Source organism: Aegilops tauschii, chromosome 7 (assembly GCF_002575655.3).
Source record: "Aegilops tauschii subsp. strangulata cultivar AL8/78 chromosome 7, Aet v6.0, whole genome shotgun sequence".
Taxonomy (NCBI): domain Eukaryota; kingdom Viridiplantae; phylum Streptophyta; class Magnoliopsida; order Poales; family Poaceae; genus Aegilops; species Aegilops tauschii.
Window position 1 is genome coordinate 575582061 of NC_053041.3, and position 14805 is coordinate 575596865.

Below are 14805 nucleotides of genomic sequence, written 5' to 3' on the forward strand. Positions count from 1 at the left end.
GGCGCGGCGGTGGCGGGGCGAGGAAGCGGCGAGCAAGCGGCAGAGGCAGCGGGGAGAGCGCGCGTGGCAGTGTGGAGGCCGCGTGGCGAGCGCCGCAATTTATAGGCGCGCCGAAAGCGGTGCGCCAAATCTAGCGCACGGTTGCCCGCTTTCTCCCCCGCGCGCAATCATTTCCCGCACGCGCTAGTTTCCCGCCTTCGCTGGAGCGCGGAAACGTCCCGCGCGCGCTAAAGCAACAGTTTACCGCACACGCTTTGGCACCCTCGTTGGAGATGCTCTTAGGAAGTGAGGAATGTCGAGTGTTTGGCCCGCTCTTCCCTGTAGCGTTTCAGCTCTTTGATTGCCGCCAGTAGCACATGCAAACACACTGGCACAAAGAATGGCTGCAAAAATATTACAAAAAGAAAAAGGGTCCGTCTATATCACATCTAGACGTGAGATGATATCTCAGATCTAATGTGACGTCATCCTGTAACATGGTCCCCTGTTGACAAACTTCGATCGCTTCATTCCTCCTGATCCCAACCTAGTCGATGCTCTTGGTTGTTTGTTTGTGTCAGCGTGTTTGTCTGTCGCTGCCCACCCCACCCAGCCCGGCTAGTCCCGCCCCTGCCGGGCCTTATTGTTGGGCCTGTTTATTTGACAAATATAGAAAGAGACCAAGTTGCCAGTATTTTTCTTGAGACAAAACCAAGTTAGCAGGTGACGACGAACTGTCCTGCGCCCAGGTCTGGGCCTTGTTACCAAAAAAAGAGACGCAGATGACAGGGAAAAGTAGGCAATACCCACACAGGGGTTTATGGTGCTTTGTGTTCAACTTTTGTCAGGTGATACAAACTGTCCTGCGCGTCCGCCCTTGAGTCCCCTCCCTCCTGGAACCTACACCCGATAACCCTTGCCCCAATCCCAATCCATTTCCCTTCTCCCCCCAACCCTCCTCTCCCCTCACACAACCGCCATGGCTGAACAAGAAGATAGAAGGGAACAGAGACAGAATTGGGAGATCTGAACAAAGGAAAAAGACCAAGTTACAGGAGAAAACATGTCGGGGCAGTACAGAGCGAGTGTGTAGGGCTAATTTTACCCCCTTGAATTTTCCTGTGTAAATCCCTTGTGGTTCTTTTTGATTTTTTTTTTGGCATGGCTCAGAGACGTTAATTGGAACCAGAACACAAGTTACCTTATTGCTTTGCTTCTTCAAAACCATCCTTCTCTGCTTCTTGTCTAATCTTTTGGAGCTGTACAAAGAAAACATTAAAAAATTAGGCTCTTATAGAACAAGCTTTTTTTCAAGAAATGAACTTACGAAAATAAAAAAAGGATAAAACACACAAAAAATTTGTTGTTAGGGAGAAAAAAAGATTTACCATTGTTCTGAAACCATCAAACAACATGCCGTCTGATACATCTGTTTCTGTTAAATCAACATTGGAGTGCTCAACATTAGAACCATTGTCCTCAAAAGTTTGCTCTCGGTCTTCATTGATGCTGTCGTTATTTGAATTGTGATGGTGAATATCATTGTTGAATTCCAAAGGATTCTGATAATTGGTATCTTTGCATGCATCCCCCTGTATGAAATAAATAAAAGGAAAATAAGATGTAGGCAGGCATCTCAATGAAAACCTGTCTGAATTTTATAAAACCCTAGAATTGAGTACATCACTGCTGAACTTTGGTACAATGAAAGACTGTTTGATTTAGATTCTAAATTTAGTTTCCAACCCTGTCTGCGGTATCACACTGTCTGAAAGTACCATACTGGGGCAACAGTGTGAATTTACTGTCTGTATGCACAAAAGAGATAGCAAAATAACCCACAAAAAAGTACCGTAGATCAGGGTCAGGGGCCCCTCCATTTAAATTATATTGTAATGATGGAAATGAAAATCCTAAACCAAACAACATTTTAGTTGCATCAAACCACTTCCAGACAGGAACACACTGCAACTCATTGTAAACAAAAAAACCCTTGACCATTAACTATAACTGTGCTACACACTCTAATTCCTTGCTTTTGAAAAAAAAAATCAACAAATGAATAAACCATCAATGATTCCAAAGTTAAAAACACACAAGATGCAAACTAATACACCATGTCTTGGGCACACAGTACAACACTCTATCAATACAACATGTATTCAACTGTCCAAACTGGGAGTTGATACTTCAACAGCACACAAAATGGAAATAAAGATGATGTATTAAAGGTACAATAAGTGTGTTTAAGACTACTCTTATTCACATTCTTAATTTTGTTTCAAACACTGAGTGAAGTTACACATTATCTGAAAGTGCAGTATGACATAAAAAATAGTGCAGTTTTACACCCAAAAAAATAGTGGAAATTTACAGAAAAAATGAAATCAACAGTGTGAATTCATAGTAGTTCTACCCCCAGCCTAGGACATGGATGAAAGTGGAAATAAAACAGTGTAAATCCACAGTTTAAACTAGCTTGAACACTCTCTGAATTTCCATTCATTGGTACGTGCGGAAACACAACCCACAACGAGCTCCATGGCTGTGGCCGGTCGTCGGTAACGTTTGTTGGTACCCGAGGCCAGACAAAATCAACCTCCACATGGCGCAGCTCGCCCACCCATTCCCTTAACCCACCCCAACCCTATCCCCGGGATATCAACGAGATCCTGGTCAGACTACCACGCGCAGGGGATAGGGAACCGAGATTCAACCGGTGCAAATGTCTTGTCCTCTTGTAACACCTACGACAGCACTGCAGAACATCTCCGACTGCGTTGCACCCATCGCGCAGCGACAAATTGAACTCGGCAGGAGCAAAACTGAACTCCCTCCACCAGGTGTCCTGCACGCAGAGCTCGGAGAATCAAACAAAGGGGGGGGGAGCTTGAGAAGATGCACTTACTCCCTCCACCGGGTGTCCTGCACGCAGAGCTCGGAGATAGTGCCGATGGCGGAGGGCTCATCACCGGCGACCTCAGATGGCATCTTCTTCGAGCTTCTCGCCCCTAGTCTCTCCCCCCTCTTTTGTCTCACACCGTTTCAAACAGTGCGGGCGAAAATGGTGATCACAGAAACTGTGGGTGGATATTGGAGAAAAAAAGGACCAGTTACTGTTTTGGACATCTTGAGAAACCCCCTTTGGAAAAACAAAAATACGTGCAGTTGAGTGCAAAAACTGTCTTGCATCTTCTTACAAAAAAGTGTTAAGTTATTTTTATAAAGAAAACCTATTTGACATTTCAGTAAAAGAAGGCCTCGAGTTGAGTGCAAGCTACAACTACAAAAAAAAAACTCCCCCAGTTGCGAGTCGAGGGTTGACTTGCAACTGGGTCAACTCACAGTCTACGGAAAATAACCCCCAGACCCGGTCAAAATGTTGAATTTAAAGTGGAACCTTGAGTTGCAAAGTTAGGGGTCTACTTGCAACTGAGGAAACCTACAAACTACAAAAAAAAGTACCTAGGCGCGAGTGAAGGATTGACTTGCAAACTAGGAGTCAAGGGTTGACTTGCAACTAGGGGCTTGAGTTGCAAGTCAGGGTTCGACTTGCAACTAGGGACTTGAGTTGCAACTGGGGGCGACGTACAAGTACAAAAAATGTCCCAAGTTGCGAGACGAGGGTTGACTTGCAACTAGGGCCGTGAGTTGCGAGCCCCAGGTCAAACTTGCAATTGGGGGCAACCTACAAACTACAAAAAAAAGCCCCCTAGTTGAGACTCATGTTTTGACTTGCAAGTCAAGCAGGGGTCTCGAGTTGCAAGTCAGGGGATGACTTGCAACTAGGGGCAACCTACAAACTATAAAACGGAGCACCCCCCCCCCCCCCCCCCCCCGGTTACGAGTCGAAGGTTGATTTGCAACTAGGGACTCGAGTTGCAAGTCAGGGTTTGACTTGCAACTGGGGACAACATATATAACAACAACAAAAAGACCCTTGTTGCGAGTCCGGGGTCAACTTCCAACTGGGGCAACCTACAAACTACAAAAAAACCTAGTTGCAACTCATGTGTTGACTTGCAAGTCAACTAGGGGATCTCTAGTTGCAAGTCAGGGGACGACTTGCAACTAGGGCAACCTATAAACTATCAAAGGAGCCCCTCCCGAGTTGCGAGTCAATGGTTGACTTGTAACTGAGGACTCGAGTTGCAAGTCAGGGAGCAACTTGCAACTGGGGCAAAGAACAAAGTACAAAAAGGGAGCCCCTCCCGAGTTGCGAGTCGAAGGTTGACTTGCAACTACGAACTCGAGTTGCAAGTCAGGGCGCGACTTGTAACTGGGGCAACATACAAAGTTGGGTTTTTATTTGCGTTGCGGCCCCACCCATTCCCTCAACTCGAGTCCAATTACAAGTCGCGCCGAGACAAACAAACGACATCATCAATGAAGATCGAGAGCAAACTTTTGAGGGCAATGGTTCTGAAGTTGAGCACTCCAATGTTGATTTAACATAAACAGATGTATCAGACGGCATGTTGTTTCATGGTTTCAGAACAATGGTAACTCTTTTTTTCTCCCTAACAGCAAATTTTTTGTGTGTTCTATCCTTTTTCTATTTTCGTAAGTTCATTTCTTGAAAAAAAGCCTGTTCTATAAGAGCCTAATTTTTTTATGTTTTTTTGTACAGCTCCAAAAGATTAGACAGGAAGCAGAGAAGGACGGTTTTGAAGAAGCAAAGCAATAAGGTAACTTGTGTTTTGGTTTCAATTAACGTCTCTGAGCCATGCCAATTTTTTTAGAAAGAACTACAAGGGATTTACACAGGAAAATTCAAGGGGGTAAAATTAGCCCTACACACTCACTCTGTACTGCCCTGGCATGTTTTCTCCTGTAACTTGGTCTTTTTCCTTTGTTCAGATCTCCCAATTCTATCTCTGTTCCCTTCTATCTTGTAGTCCATCCATGGCGGTTGTGTGAGGGCAGAGGAGGGTTGGGGAGAGAAGGGGGATGGATTGGGATTGGGGCAAGGGTTATCGGGTGTAGGTTCTAGGAGGGAGGGGACTCCGGGGTAGACGCGCAGGACAGTTCGTATCACCTGACAAAAGTTGAACACAAAGGACCATAAACCCCTGTGTGGGTATGCCTACTTTTCCCGGTCATCTCAGCTTCTTTTGACAAGCAACTGCGTCTCTTTTTTTTGGCAACAAGGCCCAGACTTAGGCACAGGACAGTTCGTCATCACCTGGTAATTAACTTGGTCTTGTCTCAAGAAAAAAACTGGCAACTTGGTCTGTTTCTATATTTCTCAAACAAACAAACAAACAGGCCCAACAACAAGGCCCGACAGGGGCGGGACTAGCCGGGCTGGGTGGGGTGGGGTGGGCAGCGACAAACAAACACGCTGACACAAACAAACAACCAAGCGCATGGACTAGGTTGGGATTAGGAGGATCGAAGCGACCGAGGTTTGTCAATAGGGGACCATGTTACAAGATGACTTCACATTAGAGCATCTCCAACAGCCGTGCTATATAAGCGCCACGCTGAAAAATTAGTGTTTTTTGCGCGCGCAACCGCTCCGGGCGCTCCAGCGGAGGCGCAAAAACCGCGCGTGCGGCATATCTAGTTCAGCGCGCGGGCCGAAACGCCATCGCGCGCCGCTTATTTGTTGCGCCCACCCGCGCGCGTCCAGACCCTGGCGCCGCCGCCGCCCGCGCCACCCCATTTCTTCCGGTGACCGTTCCGGCGCTTCCCCGGCATATCCCTGTGCCGTCGCGGCTTCCTCTGTCTCCCTCTAGTCACCGCGCCCGTCGCGCGCGGCAATCCTCTGACGAACAGCGGTCGGCCGCCCACTGCCGCTCAGCGCCCGCAAGGTGTTCGACAAAACGCCCGCAAGGTATGTATTGCTTCAACTTCACATTTTTTTACATGAATTTGGTGTATGTTGTTTGTAGTTTTTATAGCCTAGTTTAAATTGAACATTGTAGATGAGTTCGTCGTATGATTCTTCCGAAGAAGAATTTGATATGGAAGAGGAGGAGGATCTTGCAATGATCCTAGCTATGCACATCAATAAAAACCGAAGCACGGCGGTTCAGTTATGGGTCGGCAGAAAATTTGGAGGGATAGGATCGATGCCCACAACAGATTGATGAGGCACTATTTTGTGGAGAATCCCACATACCTCGAGTCGTACTTTCGTCGCCGGTTTAGGATGAGCACCGAGTTGTTCAGGCGCATTGCAGAGAAACTAGCGAGCCATGACCGGTTTTTTTAGCAAAGGAGGAATGCCGCCGGAGAGATCGGGCATAGCACCTTTTAGAAGGTGACAACCGCTTTGCGTATGCTGGCATACGGTATCCCGGCTGATCTAGTTGATGATCACTTGGCCATGGGTGAGAGCCAAGCCATCAGGTGTGCCAAGCGCTTTGCAGTCAGAATTGTGCAAGTGTTTGGCCAGGAGTTTTTGAGATCTCCCAATGTTGAAGACGCCACAAGGCTATTGGAGATGAACAAAGCTCGCGGCTTTCCAGGTATGCTTGGCTCAATAGATTGCATGCATTGGAGTTGGAAGAATTGTCCTAAGGCATGGCATGGGCAATTCCACGGCCAAAAAAAGGGTTCCACTATAATCCTTGAAGCAGTGGCCGATCAAGAGACTTGGAATTGGCATGTTTTTTTGGAATGCCTGGATCTTTGAATGACATCAACGTTGTCAACCAGTCATCCCTAATGAATAAGATTGCAAATGGTGAACTGCCACCGGTCCAGTTTGTAGCAAATAGCCGTACATACAACTATGGCTACTATCTTGCGGATGGCATCTACCCAAAGTGGCAAACATTTGTGAAGCCGTTGAAAAAACCGAAAGGTAAGAAAAATCTTGATTTCCACAATGCTCAGGCAGCGGCTAGAAAAGATGTGGAGTGAGCTTTTAGGATTTTGCAAGCCCAATTTGCTATTGTGAGAGGACTGGCTAGATTTTGGGATCAAAAGATTTTTTGGTACATCATGCACGCTTGTGTGATCATGCACAACATGATCATCGAGAATGAGCGTGGCCAAGATGTAGAATACTCCCACTATGAGTTCTTGGGACATCCCGTGTGAATGCGGCGGAGGGCTGAAAGGGTGGCCCGTTTTGTTGCCTCCTATCATGCCATTCGACGTCCCGAAGCACATGATAATCTTCAGAAGGATCTCATTGAGGAGTGGTGGGCTTGGAATGGCCAACAAAGAGAATCATGATTTGTGTGTTTGATGTTGTATTGTTGAACTATTTGTTGTATTGAAAGATAAACTATTTGTTTGAGTTGTAATAACGAAATTGAACTATTTATTGTTGATTCATTTTGTTTGTGTTTGATCTTCTTGTTTGTGTTTGGAGCGCATATGTTGTTTGTGCGAGAGTGCGCGCGCTGCATTTTAGCGCACCTGCTGGAGCTACGTGCGCGCTAAGTTTACTGCGGCCGCTGGAGCTAGCGCTCCTCGCCGCGCCAAAGCAGGCGATCGGTGCGCTGCAAACTGATTTTTAGCGCGCCGCGCGTTTGGGCGGCTGTTGGAGATGCTCTTAGATGTGAGATATTATCTCACATCTGGATGTGATATAGACGGACCCTTATGTATGGGTCCGTCTATATCACATCCAGATGTGAGATAATATCTCACGTCTAATGTAACGTCATCCTGTAACATGGTCCCCTATAGACACTACAACAAAACATAGATTAAGTAACACAATCATGTAACATATAGACAAATATGTTACCGAGCAAAATTGCAGTAACACGTCATGTGTGTTGCAGTGCGGTCAGTAACACATAGTTGATTAGATTCGAAAACGTGTTACAACCACATTAGTACAGTAACATATAAGTTTGTGTTGCTCCAAGTGTGTTACAAACAATTGATACAGTAACCAATAATCATGTGTTACCGCATAGTGTTACAAGCTATATAACTTTAGACAAGAAAGGAATAAGTTAAACTATATTTTAGTAAAAGGAATAGCGTGACAATGCTTACAAACATAAGTTCAAATTTTCACCCAATTAATTTTCTCAACAATCTTTGTCTATGACATAAGCTTATACATAGGTCTTGAACATTTCTCTGTTTTATTTGAACCTTAATTGAGATACATATATGACTCAAATTCGAAATACTTCCAATATGCAGAAATAAATTCATTCATTTAATGTATCAAAAATAGCGAATAAATTTCCAAAAAAAATAAAATTATAAATATTAGCATGGTACCATATTATATATACATATTCTTCCTTAAAAAATTCATGACATGTGATGTGGAAGCATATTATATGTACATAACAATCATTCTACAAAAAATTAAGAACCTGCTGGCCCGTAAACAAGTGAGACCTGCTAAACAGCCATTTGACATGCGTGAACAAAATAAAATGACCAAAAGTGCGGGCCAATTCACATGTGCGAACAAGATAAAATGTCGAACAATGGGGGCTATTTGATATGCATTAAGAAAATAAAATGACGATTATAAGAATCGAACCTTCTACCTCATACTTTGCGCAACAAGTGAATACCTACAGGCTAGAACCACTGTTGAGTACAAATTGAACAATTAATCTTATTTTGAAATAAGGAAAGGCCGGGCCAAGGCCCATTAAAAAGATAAGTGCTGGCTGGCCTGACTTGGAGTTAAATTGGGCTGCGATTCCGTGACTTCGGGCCAATTTTGCTTCTCGACTCTTCCACCAGTTTTTTTTCTTTCGGTTTTTTATTTGGTTTTTATGCTTCTTTTTCGTATTTATTTTTAAGTTTTCTTTCTCTTTATTCATTTTAAATTTAATAAAAAATCTTCAATTTTGTGAATTTTTTCTTGAAATTCGTGGACTTATATGAAAATTTCAAACAATTTTTAAATTCACAAACTTATTCAACTTCGTGAATCCTTTTTTAATCGGGGAACTTTATTTCAACTTCGTAATTTCTTGAAGCCCTGACCTTTTTTTTCAAATTCATAAACATTTTTTCGAGATTGTGTACATTTTCCATTTCGTGAATATTTTTTCAAGCTGTGATTGTTTTTCAAATTCATGGACTTTTTTCAAATACACAATTTTTTTTGAATTTGGGAACATTTTTCAAGGAAGCAATTTTTTTGCCATTGGGAACTTTTTTTGAGTCCTCAATCATTTTTTAGAAACATGATGTTTTTTTTAAATTGATAAAACGTTTTTAAATTCACAAAGTTTTTCCAAATTCATGACTTGTTTTGGAGTCCATGTACCTCTTTCAAATTTGTGGACTGTTTTTAGAATTGACGAACATTTCTTTCGATTTCCTAAACATTTTTTGAAGCTACAAACTTTTCTGAAACTCGCGAACAATTTTTCAATTTTTTTTCCTGAAAGTCTACGGTCAAATGTGACATGGGTCACCGGTCAACCATTCGACCGGTCAATGGTGAACCGGTCAAAATAGCTGAGCGAGCTAGGGCGAGCGACCTCGCTTAGTTGGGTCGGCCTAGGTCACGCGATGCATGAGCGCTAGTTGGCGTTGCTTGCGCGACAAGTGATGTATAGGCGCTCTTCATATTTTTTATATGCTATATCACTAAGGTTAAACACATCCAAATCGAACAACGCACAAATTCAAATTCGTTGGACCATGTCATTGAATCAAATAATTTCATCGTTAGTTTTGCAAACGAATTCAAACTGAAATTGTCTAAAACTATATTTTGAATCCGATGGAGAGATATAAATATTTCTTGTATGCGATGTTTCATTTGATATCAGATGTGAAGGTTGTTCGCCTATTGGGAAGAGCACTCTTTATATAGGTAACCACAAAACTAACGGTTATGCTCAGCTCAGGGGCAACTCGGTGGTTACCTCTTGTATATCGAGCTAAGAGCAACTAGACCAGATCCCACATATTTGCCCGATCCACAAAAATCTGACCGATATGCGGTTTATGGGCCGAAACATGACTAGGAGATCCCGCATCTTGGCCTAGCCCGCATAATTTTTTTACAAAAAACTTCGAATCTCCCCACTTGGAGCGTTATATGTACGGAATCCGAGTGCGCATCTTGAGGATCCTACAACCCCATTTTGGTAGAAGAATGGGGAGGCACAAAAGAGGAGAGAAAGATCTTACCAGTGTCTGCCGAGCGTCCTAGTACGAAGCGTAGGGAGGTCCGGAGGTGACTGGCGGGCGTACTGGTCGTCCTTGTTGGTTGCTCCTGGACTGGTCAACCGGAGGGGTTCTGGTCGGCTTTGTTCTGGAGCGAAGGGAGGATGGAGTTGAACCATGCGGGATAGCAGACCAAGGACGCTAGCTCTCACGGGGTAGAGAAGCATGGTCCGTTTGGCCACCGGGATAGCAGACCAAGGACGCAAATGGTTTTGGCGAGTCATATTCGACCTTAATGCTTTTTAAGTATTAACTAGTAGATCATAATCTCATACTTATAGTAAATCCACATTGGCCATACCACATCACAGTTAAACTTATAGTTTGATCCATTGCATTCTAGGGTACACAATTATAGTGTCCTCGGGACACCCAGTTTCCCGTGACATTGACAGTAGACAGTAGTTCATATCCTTGTCGTTTGACGTGGGTAATAAATAGTGTTGCATCGATCTACTTTAAGTTAAAGTACATGCCAAGATCCTCTAGAATGTCCCCACTTTTATGAAGTCTCGGCATGTTCTACTCTATAGGTAGACAAGGGCTTGTAGTTTCATAACTATTTATAGGAGATACAATACAATCAGATGATCACGTGATTATGGGAAATCTACATTTCATAATTGATGAATCTCTCACATATCACATCCATCCTTATTTCCTCATAGCCTCTCGCTTTGATGACCCTGTTTTGAAAAAAAAAGAAAGAAAAGGAACAAAAATTCAATAAATGCAATCCATACGCATCGAGTCCTTTTATGTACTTGTTGCGAGAGAAAAAGAGTAAGCTTGTAATATGATAATTTTGAAAACAGCTCCTTCAGAAAAGAATTTTGGGTTAAAAAATCCTATTTATATCCTTTAATCAATGCATAGGCCTTATTCAAAAAAAGAAGAGAAGAAGTAAAAAGAGAAGAAAAAAAGAAAAAGAAAAGAATATATGTATATATATATATTATTTTTTGTTTAGTGTAAAAATGTACTAAAAATACCTTATATTCTGATTGGTCAGCAAAGCCCTCCCACGGATCACTAATTGTAACTGTTGGATGATGGATTGGCTTACATTGAACGGCCGGGATACTGTGGTGCGCCGGTGCCCTATCTTTTATCTCCCCTCTCTCTCTCTCTCCTTATCCGTTCACAAGCACACCTAGCCATCGAAGCCGCCGCATGCCACGACGCAAATCACCGCCGCTAGCCTGAGGGCCTCATGCCGCCGCCGCTCGCCCTTTCTCTGTAGGTTGCCGACGCATCCTTGGGGCCCGGGGCCGTTCCCACCTCCCCACCAGGCTCGAGGAGGCCCGAGGAGGCGGCCATCAGGAGCGCGCAGCGGAGTCATGGGCAGATCCAGCCGGGGCCGTCGGCAGCCGTCCCTCCCTCCGAGCGGCCAAGAGGCTTGAGCAGAACGAGCGCATGGACCGTGCGCACCTCACGCGCTAGGAGCCACCGGTCCTCGTCATCTGCAAGCATCCACGAGGAATCGATCCATATGTAAGCTAGCTTCCACAATAATCCATCCAGCAGGCTGCTTGCTTGTTTGTGTATTAGTGGTAAAGGGAGCAAGATGCGAGGCCGGCGTCCAGGATACATGCCCGCTGCTAATTGATTCTCGTGGTAATAATAGTAGTACGTGTTCCTTCCCATTGTGGAGATGTACATACCCAAATACTCGTCACATATCCGTACATACTCGTATACTCTTAGACTGGCCCGTATACATACATACCCAAATACATGTGCTTTTTTTAATTCAGCTAAATAGGTCTACCGAGTGTCAAACTCAGTAAAGGCTTGCCCCTTTGCCTAGTGTTGCACTCGGCAGACTGTGTCCGTCAGATTGGTAATAGAGATTGTGCAGAGCAACATTGACATCTACTTTACTGACAGAGAATCTAGGTGTAATACATAGTGCTTATCATTGTAAGGGTTCTAGTAGATGAATGATCATTTTAGTGTAGTATATCCCAATTATCACTATGAAAATACAGCGGGAGCTTGACTATTCATTTCCACTTCAATTCTTATATTTCTTGTATCTTAACCTCATCTGCTAGTTTGATATAATCCGGTGGGTGATAGCATCACCTTTTACCAAGTGCCCATCCTGGCTACCTTTTTATTTAGGTAAATGTGAGATACCATCAACCTTTACCAAGTATCCATCCTGGTTACATTATGTCAAAAATAAGTTCTACATTTAATTCCAAATTTGTTGAATGTGTGGTTTTACTGCGTGCTTATAGTCTGCAGCTTTTGTCTGTACATCTATTTCTATCAAGTTCTTTACTCTTACAGAATGTTTGAGGGGAGCTCGGTTACTGTCAACGCCTCAAGGGTTTATGCATATCAGTTGCATGTTGCTTAAAGTCACTGTAATGATGACTACTGTTTCCAGGTATATTTTTATGGAGTCGCATGGACGCGCTCGTTGATAATTCGTATAGAATGTGTATATTCTTTATAACTTTGCCATGGAATGCCTACTGTTAGAAAACATCTTGCGAGTACTTTGGTTAGGTACTAGAAAGCACATACACACACATGCCCAGCACAGCAACAAGCACACACATACAACATAGAACATATGCTCTGCTCCTGATTTGTCAATAGTATGATGATGCTTTGCTCTGATTTGCTCTACCACTCTGAAAGTTCTGCACTAGGGGCCACTTTGCATGTGCTTGCTCATGTAGTGACCTGATTGCCAGTTGTTTGTGTTGATCTGTTCAACTAATGTCTAGATACAACAAGTTAGTCTTGATTTGTACAAGAACTAAGTAGAATTGTCTGAACTCTGCTTACACACATCTGCCATGTGGTGAGATTATGCAGGCAAGAAAATGCAACAAGCTTGATTGCGGGATGCCCACGAGCTATGTTTTTAAAGCGGTAAAGCGAAGCGAGGCGCTGGGGGGGGGGGGGGGGGGGGGCTCACTGCTTAAGCGCTAAAGCGTAAAGCGAGGCGACGCTTTAGACAGACTCTGAACCTGATGGACAGTAGAATAGAGCACCATTTAGTGAGACATACATACGTTGATTCTAATCTGCCGGTGAGCACATATATTCTGATCCATCCACTAAGCAGTAAGCAACTAGCCAACTACTATAAGAGAGGCAGTAGCAGCACCTAACAGCAGAGGAGCTGTGCATAGCATAACACAGAACAGAGCAGGAAAGGCTGGTGCAGATCTGAGGTAGCTGCTGCCAGAGGAGAGAGGAAATAGCTGAAAGCCTGGAGATTTGCACGCTCTGGTTTTGGTTCTCCCTCTTTCTTTCCCCCCTGTAACTGTTTCACATGTGAGCCCAGTTTTCCCGCCCTTGTGTTCCCGCCCAGCCCTTTTTCCCCGCCAGAAATCTCTGTTCCCCTGCCTGGCAAGTCTAAGGCGTCCTCCCTGCCCTAAAGCGCCAATCAGGACGCCTAAGCAGGCGCTTCAGACGCTTTAATGTCTAAGGCGGACGCCTTAGACACATATCTAAAGCAAGTTGGACGCTTTGAGCCTGGAGGGCGCTCTGACGCTTAAGCGACAGCGACGCTTTAGGGACGCTTTACAAACAGAGCCCACGAGCACCTGCATAACACATGCGTGCAAGTGTGGGCATCCCGCTATTAGTCCCACTTGCAACATGAATGTGTATCCCTAATGAAGTGAATGGTCATGACAGTCTTCCTGAACTATGACCATCCATTGACATATTGTTCATACAAATTCTATTATCAATGTCGCTGAATGATAATATTGATCATAATGTAGGTTGCTTCCAAAGTACTCCATTCGTCCCATAATATAAAGTGCGTTTTTTGACACTACACTAGTGTAAAAAATGCGCTTATATTATGGGACAGAGGGAGTAGTTTTAAAGACTTTAACATATCCAAACCAGTGTAATGTTGCGTATGCTACTATTTAGAGTACTGATCTAGAAACTAAGGCTGGTGATATTGAGTTAGGCGCTGAACTTGCACTTGGGCGCATAGATGAACCTATTCTTGATAATGAGGAGTTAGTAAAGTAAGTTTCTCATTGCAAGAGAATTGGTGATGCTTTTGCTTCAGAATACTTAATTGCCTGGCCTTTAGCTTTTGTAAGTTGAAGTGTTTTCTTCCATATTCCAAATTATATTTGTGTACATTTAATTACATAACTGCCAGGTCCATTTTTTTACAGATTCAAAAGAAGGATAATTAAGTTGCAGCTAAATTCTCGGATGGATGAAGAAGCAAATAAAGTTAGAAGATTTTACTTAGCACAAGATCTTTACATTGACAGATTGAAAAATTGTAATACTATTCACAAGATCTTTTTCTTTGGTTGAATTGATGTAAATGCTATGGTGTAATATTCTTCATAGATGTGTTCTCTGTAGTCAAAGTGATATGAATGATATGTTTGCACCAATAAGATTGGTATGTATTTATTGTAATACATATGTATCCCGCACTCTTGTATATTCATAATAAATACCTTGATATTTTCAATTTGTGTATGTGTTTGTGCTTCAATATCTCTATCATTTTAATGATGCTAAAATAATTAACTATTTGAGCAGTTGCGGTGATTTTTATTAAAGAACTGTATATTCCATAAAATGGGTACCTACTTTTGTGGTTAATAATTAAAAAAAAGAAATACATTGATTATTTTGCCATACTGATATAGTAGTGTTCCTGATGGTGTTACTATAGTTATAAAATCTGTT

At 43.2% G+C, this 14805-nt stretch overlaps 1 long non-coding RNA gene across 1 annotated transcript; it reads left to right on the top strand.

The window, feature by feature from the left end:
- Window positions 1-11227: 11227 nt before the first annotated feature.
- LOC109742418 (uncharacterized) lies at window positions 11228-14584 on the top strand. Its single transcript, XR_002227863.4, has 3 exons — window positions 11228-11598; window positions 12403-12502; window positions 14274-14584. It is a non-coding gene; the product is annotated as an uncharacterized lncRNA (long non-coding RNA).
- The last annotated feature ends 221 nt before the right edge of the window (window positions 14585-14805 follow it).